The sequence below is a fragment of the Siphateles boraxobius genome, unplaced genomic scaffold (genome assembly GCF_051911475.1).
Source record: "Siphateles boraxobius isolate OS27281-9 unplaced genomic scaffold, OSU_SipBor_1 30, whole genome shotgun sequence".
Lineage (NCBI taxonomy): Eukaryota > Metazoa > Chordata > Actinopteri > Cypriniformes > Leuciscidae > Siphateles > Siphateles boraxobius.
This window is the reverse complement of record NW_027508920.1, coordinates 11872581-11879771: the sequence shown is the minus strand read 5'-3', so window position 1 is coordinate 11879771 and position 7191 is coordinate 11872581. Positions and strand designations below refer to the sequence as shown.

The window sequence follows — 7191 nt, the reverse complement described above, 5'->3', positions numbered from 1 at the left end:
AATTTATTGTGTGCACTACATACATAAGTCATGCAATATGAAAGATAAAAGGTGTGTCTGTTAAATGAATCATTAGTTGGAATCTTGCTACTTTAGAACAGTAACAGTGAACTGTTGTGTTTCTAAAACTACACACAGACATATAATTCCTCATTTTATTTGACCTCTAACTCAAACAGCCATCAAACTGCTGATATATAGGAAAATACAATGCTCCTAGTTTGCTTATGTGCACTGAACATACAGTAGTTGAAATGACAGAAAGATAAATGGGTAGAAAGTGGTAGAAATAAGGAGGGATTGAAGGATCAAGACAGATAGTTTAAAAGAGTGCATGTAGAATGACCTGTAAAGGACTAGAGTTGGAGCTGAATAACAGAACCATACACAGAAGAAGCCCCGCCCCTTTCTCTCTTAGCCTATAACAGCCCACTATGGAGTCGGAGTTCAGAAACAGATGAGTGTTCATCCACAACACAACCACTCGGGACACCCTCTGGCTTACTCCGTCGACCCTGCTCTTAATCTCTGTCTGCTGGATACTGTCTTTTTGGATACTTTCACATGGATTACTGACTTTAAAATGTGCTCCCAACTGTTGTTGGATGAATTCAGCCATGGTAAGTTACCTGTTCTGACTTCACTTGCTGAACTATATTGCTTAATTTATGATTATTCATTACTAATACAATGACACTTATAAGACAACTGACTAACTTTCAGAGACCTTTCTCCTGGCGTCCTTCTCTCTTTGGGGCCATGTAATACAGAAACTGAATTTTCGAGACCGATTTATCATGACAGGTTGGGAAAAGGGCCCAGAAAACAGAGTGCACACGGACAGCCTCAGAATTTAAGAATGACGGGAAGGTCCTGGCATGGTTCAGTTGTGCATAGCAAAGCTTCAAAACTCTCATTATCAGAAGTGCATCAGTGACCCCTAAACCTGCACTGTTACAATTTACAGCACAGCTTCATCTGAACATCATTAAGTAGCCTAGATAGAGTTGGCCCTGAGTACATTGTAATGTAATTATAGGGCACAAAAATCAACTATTTGAATTGAAGAGGGCTGTTTCTCCAATAAAACTCTACACAGCATGTGAACACAAACAGTAAACAGAGCTGTGTGGTGCAGGCGTTCGGCAAGGAGAGTCGTGAGAGGGTGTAGGAGACTCAGTAGACCGTAATAAATGGCTCACTGGATTATGTAAACTATAGATCATGGAACATTTCTCTATGGCTTTATTGTTTTGATCAGTAGTTTTTTAGTGATGTCTGTGAAAACTAAGATCTTATCTCTCCAGGATGGAGCTGTCACCCGAAAGTTATGTAATTAACTGTGATGGTGTCAGTGTTGTAGTGGTAGCCTACTGGTTAATGATCTGGCTCGCTTAAACAATGGTTGCAGGTTGATGCCAAGTAGCGGTGACCCAGGAACTATAGAGGGCCATTGTGCCCTTGATCAGTGGCTCCGGATTGCCCCCAAGGGAACTACTGTACTGCAAGTTGTTTTGCATAAAAAAGCATGTTAAATGGTGTGTAAATGTTTAAAACATTTTGTGTTCAGTTTGTGAATTGATAATCTCAGCTGTGTGATTGTTTATATCATCACACAATGTATTTTGCCCAGCTCTTTATATAAAGTTGGATGTATATAATGTCCAACTGTATCCACACACATACAGTATATGTTGTGTTCATAAATAAATTATATTGTAGACTACTGTTTTAAAAAAGGAAGTCTGAACTGTTATGTATGACCTAATGTGTAAGAACGGAAGTGAAAGAGTAAAACAAGATGGATGAAGTTCGTTACTCCTGTCTTGTGTACTTTTTTTGCTGCTTACTAACTTCTGAGAGACACCACAAATTGGCGACAAGTATTAGGCATTTTTTTCTCGGAAGTATTGGTCACGAAGATGGCTGTTCCTAACGTGCCTTTCCCGAGTTTTTCCAGCTTTGCCCCAGTGAGCCAGCAATTCCATTTAACTCATGGCTGTGGATTTCTGAAAATTATCTACAAGTTATTGATGCCACAGGGGATGCTTGGCCGGATGAAAGATGGAGAGCTGTACTGTTTCACTGCCTTGGCACAGAGGGACAACGGAATTTCTTCTCATTGCCTAACACAGGTACAACGTATAAGGATGGAGAGGATGCATTTAAAGCCTTCTTCGTGCCTTCTTCGTGCCAAAAGCTAACACAATAGCTGAACGCCACGTCTTCCCTAAACGCTGTGAGGAGCCTCCCGAGACAGTTTTACAGAATGTTGTTGCATTGCGAGAGCTTGTTGTTTCATGTGAGTTTGGTGCCAGTACTGACGAAATGATTCACAATCAGTAAGTAGAGAATGTGTTTAGCCCACAAATATGTGAGAGACTTTTACTAGACGCTGGACTGCGCTGTTAGATTGAATCTGCTGCCGAACAGGCTAAGTCCATTTCAAATTCCCGCCAAGTCAGCGCCCCCATACAAGCAGTGCAGCACACAGTGAAATGCAGAACAACGGGAAAAACCGTCACATGTACCTCTTAATTCTGCTCAGGTGGTGAAAAGGAAGTCATGCTTTCTCTGTGGACCAGAGGCGCACTTAGCTAACACTGTGAACTGCTCGACTGCAACTCCAACATGCAGGAAGTGTAAAAACATTGGATATGCTAAACTCTGCTGATCAGTGCAACCAAACAAGCGCAAGGTCAGTGAAATTGAATTACCAGAAGTTACTGTACTTTACACAATATTCTGCTCATACTCCCCACATTACAAGCACAGTGACTATATCTACTTCTGACTCACAGACTTGTGTGGTGGATTTAGTGGTTGACTCTGGGTCTTTCATATCTATCCTGCATCACAGTACTTATGCATACCATTTCAGTAACAATGTGCTATCGCAACCCAAAGCCAGGCTTGTGACATACTGTATATAAAAGTCCAAATTCCGGTGGTTGGATGTTTGTCATTGAACGATTCCCTACATGACCACTCATTTCCTGCTTTGTTTTTCATGGGGGGGGAACTAATGTCTGTACTGCATGTGAGGATTGAAAACAATCAAGTCTGGCCTCCTAATGCCCTTCTTGTTCTTGGTTCTCCTGCGCCAGTCTTTCAGTGCAGTGTTGCTGAGTCAACTGAGTTTGGATGTGCTAAAAACTGCGTAAAGCTGGATGAAACTGTTACACCTGTGTGCAAACATCTGCCACTCTTTGTTCGAAGTGCTGTGTCAGAGGAATTAAATTGTTGCAGTTGGAGTGATAGAACGTATCGACCCCTTTGCATGGGTGTCAACAATTATCGTCATAAAAAATCAGATAAAATTAGGATGTGCGTTGAACTCAGATAGCCATTAATATGAACTCTTTTCCATTGCCACACATGGATGAACTATACTCTCTGCACAAAAGTTTCTACTGTTTTCTCTACCGTCGACCTGACTAATACTTACAACCAAGTAACGCTGCATGAGGACAGTCGTGACCTCACAGCCTTTATTACTCACAACGGACCATTCTGTTTTTGATGTGTTCCTTATGGATTGGCTTCAGCACCCGTTGCATTTCAGAAGATGATGACCATTATCCTAACTGGCTTGTCAGGGGTTGAAAATTACCTGGACGACTTTATCTCTATGAATATGACATGTCTATGAATGACAAAGCACTTCAAGCGGTCATACAACGACTAGAAGCACTAGAAGTGTAATTTCTTGCAAACCAGCCTGCTGTCCTTTGGTCATACTGTTTCAGTGGAAGGTCTTCTTCCTGATGTATCATGTGATTTGCTGTGATTTTACGAGTCTACAAACAACTGTGGTAAGTAGGATCAGTCAACAAACACGGTGAGTAACGTCTTCTTCTGTTATTGTCACTTGCACTTCGTGTCACATGTATAGCATACCCTTCTCTGTCAGCACAGAGGGAACATTCTGAACTCTATTGGAGTTTGACAACACGTGTCAGGACCTACTCATTGTCGTAATCATACTCTAATATTCTAATAGTTATTCTAATTCTAAGATCTAATATTATCACATGGAATTAATGTTGATGCCATTGAAATTCTGCAGCAGAGTGATGACATCTCAGATCATTGTCTAGTCTTGTGTATACTTCATTTAGCCAAGGCTTCAAAGCCGACTTCGTGTTACAAATATGTTCGACCTATCACTTCTGCTACTAAAGATTATTTATTAATAACATGCCTGATCAGTTTCATCTTATCAGCATCCCAGATAGCTTAGAAGAACTCGATATTGCGACAAAAACTTTTGACTCTCAAAGTTACTAGAAAAGGCAGTATCCTCACAACTATGTTCCTTTTTAGAAAGAAATGGTAACTGTGAGGATTTCCAGTCAGGATTTAGACCGTACCATAGTACTGAGACAGCCCTCATTAGAGTCACAAATTATTTGCTCTTATCCGATTGTGGTTGTATCTCTCTATTAGTGTTACTCGATCTTAGTGCTGCATTTGATATTGACCACAACATTCTTTTAAATAGCCTCGAAAATTATGTTGGCATTAGTGGAAATGCATTAGCATTGTTTAAATCATACTTATCTGACCGTTATCAGTTTGTAGCAGTAAATCAAGAGATTTCTTATCGATCACAAGTTCTGTATTGAGTAACACAAGGCTCAGTACAAGGACCATTGCTGTTCACTCTGTACATGCTACCCTTGGGAGATATCATTAGGAAGCATCGCATTAGTTTTCACTGTTGTGCTGATGATACTCAGCTCTATATTTCTTCACGCCCTGATGAAACTTACAAATTTACAAAGTTAAAAAACTGGATGAATAGTAATTTTCTTACTACTTAACTCTGAAAATACAGAGATTCTAATTATTGGACAAAAAACTTCCTCACGTAATAACCTAGAATACTGTCTAACACTTGATGGCTGCTCTGTCAAACCTCCGTCGTCGGTTAGGAACCTGGGTGTGCTCTTTGATACCAATCTTTCATTTGAAAGTCACGTTTCTAGTATCTGTAAAACCGTATTCTTCCATCTTCAAAATATACGAAGATGGAATTACGTCATATGCTCTCAATGACAAATGGGGAACAATTAGTTAATGCGTTCATGACATCAAGGCTAGATTATTGTAATGCTCTTATGGGTGGCACGCTTAATAAATAGACTACAGCTGGTCCAAAACGCAGCAGCTAGAGTTCTTACTAGAACCAGGAAGTATGACCATATTAGCCTGGTTCTTTCAACACTTTTAAATCCTATTAAAATTTAGGCTTCCTATTAAATATTGTATAAATCTTAAAATATTGCTGATTACTTACAAAGCACTAAATGGTTTAGCTCCCCAGTACTTGAGCGAGCTCGTAACTCATTATACTCCTAGACGTCTATTGAAATCTCCCGGCCAGTTGATAATACCTAGAATATCAAAATCGACTGCTGGCGGTAGATCCTTTGGCTATTTAGCACCAAAACTCTGGAACAGACTTCCTAACATTGTCCGGGAAGAAGACACACTCTGTCAGTTCAGATCTAGAATAAAAACACATCTCTCTGACCTAGCATACACATAACACATTATAAACTTCTATAATTCAATGTTAGGCTGCATAGATTAGGACAGCCGGAACCGGGAAAACTCCCCATAAATCCTAATGTACTCGTTACATCACAAGAAGAATGGCATCTACGCTTACATTAGCCTCTCTGTTCATCCCGAGGTTTATCTTAGTCCGCCGGATCCAGGCCGTATCCAGATCTGATGATGGACCTGCGCCTGGACACAACAACAATGCAGTCCTGAAGTGTCAACTAGTCTCTCCCCTGTGAAGGCCCCCTTCTCCTTCCCTTTATCTCTGCACTGATAAAACGTTGTCAAAATAGTTCCGGTTCACATGGCTACTCGGAAGCGATAAATAATTCTGCGAATGAGTGGGCCGGAGCGCGTTAAGGGTTTTCTGTTAGAACGGTGTCGTGTAAGCGACCCCTAAGTTAAATAACTATTGATCTTTGCAACGGAAGTGAATCGATCAAAACTAACTTTAGCTGGACAATAACCAGTCTAAAATCAGCTCCTGTTGATGAGTTTGTTGCTTTTCTTTCTACTGCCTTTAATTCTCTTTCTGCTGCTGATGTTGATGCTGCATGTGCTTCTTGTCCTTTAATTAAACTCCGTACAGAGATTTACATTGGTTGGCCTCCTACACTCAAGGAGCTGGACGCTGAGTTTTTTGCGGTACTATAAACTGTGCTTGGAACTGTCTATTAAGGACAGCTTCATCTTCCGATGCTCACAGCTTATTGTACCTGCTGCTCTTCGATCTGTGCTGGTCTCCATGGAGCACGAAGAACATCAGAAAGAGGTGAGGACTAAATAACGCCTTTCTGATCTCTATTGTTGGCCAGGAATGGATGCTCAGGTTCATGGTGCTTTACGTTCTTGCTACGAGTGTCAGCTCACTGACAAAACTGTCAAGTCACATCCTGCTCCACTCCAGTGGGTGCCGCTGACAGATGAACCATGGCAGAAAGTGGCTGTAGATATAGTTGGTATTTCTCCGACTGCAGGTTTGCTATAACCTTAACTGACTATTACAGCAAAGGGACTGAGGTCTCCTTTACTCACACTGTTGGGATTCTGTGGTTTTGTTTCTGTCATCAGTTTTCAGCCACCATGGAAATCCATTGAGTATTGTTAGTGATAACAGTTTTGAGTTTACATCTGCTGCTTTCGCTGCTTTTCTGGAAGGAAGGAATATTCTTCACCGTCATTCCTCTCTCTACTCCCTGGCAGCAAATAGTGCTGTAGAGAGGTTCAACTGTGTGCTTAAACACACCGTCCAAATGCAACCATCCAGGCCATCCAGCAACATCAGCCATGGAAACCTGTGGTAACTGACTTATTGTATTGTGCCACTCCACATTCTTCAACTGGTACTTCACCCTTTCAGCTCTTCAATGGTAGGCAAATGCGCACAAGGCCGTCTATTTTGCCATCTGCTCCTGTGCACCCGTCAACTGGCATGACTGTTCGCTGAATGTTTATTAAGCTGCAACACCAAATGAAATAGTACATTGATGCTAAGCAAGGTGCTTTCACTTCTTGTTTTCAGAAGGGGGATAAAGTGAGGGTACGGACCCCCTTGCATGTTCCTAAGCAACACAGAAAGTTTCTTAGTAATGGAAAGACCTGGAATGTTTCCCATCTCAC

General features: G+C 41.2%; 1 protein-coding gene across 1 annotated transcript in view; it reads left to right on the top strand.

Moving 5' to 3' along the window:
• The first annotated feature begins 449 nt into the window (after nucleotides 1-449).
• The window catches only part of mapk6 (mitogen-activated protein kinase 6), a 29624-nt gene continuing 22882 nt past the window's right edge, over nucleotides 450-7191 (top strand). Inside the window, exon 1 of the mRNA XM_077248168.1 lies at nucleotides 450-620. The gene's annotated coding sequence lies outside the window, so the exon portion shown is untranslated. The remainder of the gene's footprint in view (nucleotides 621-7191) is intronic.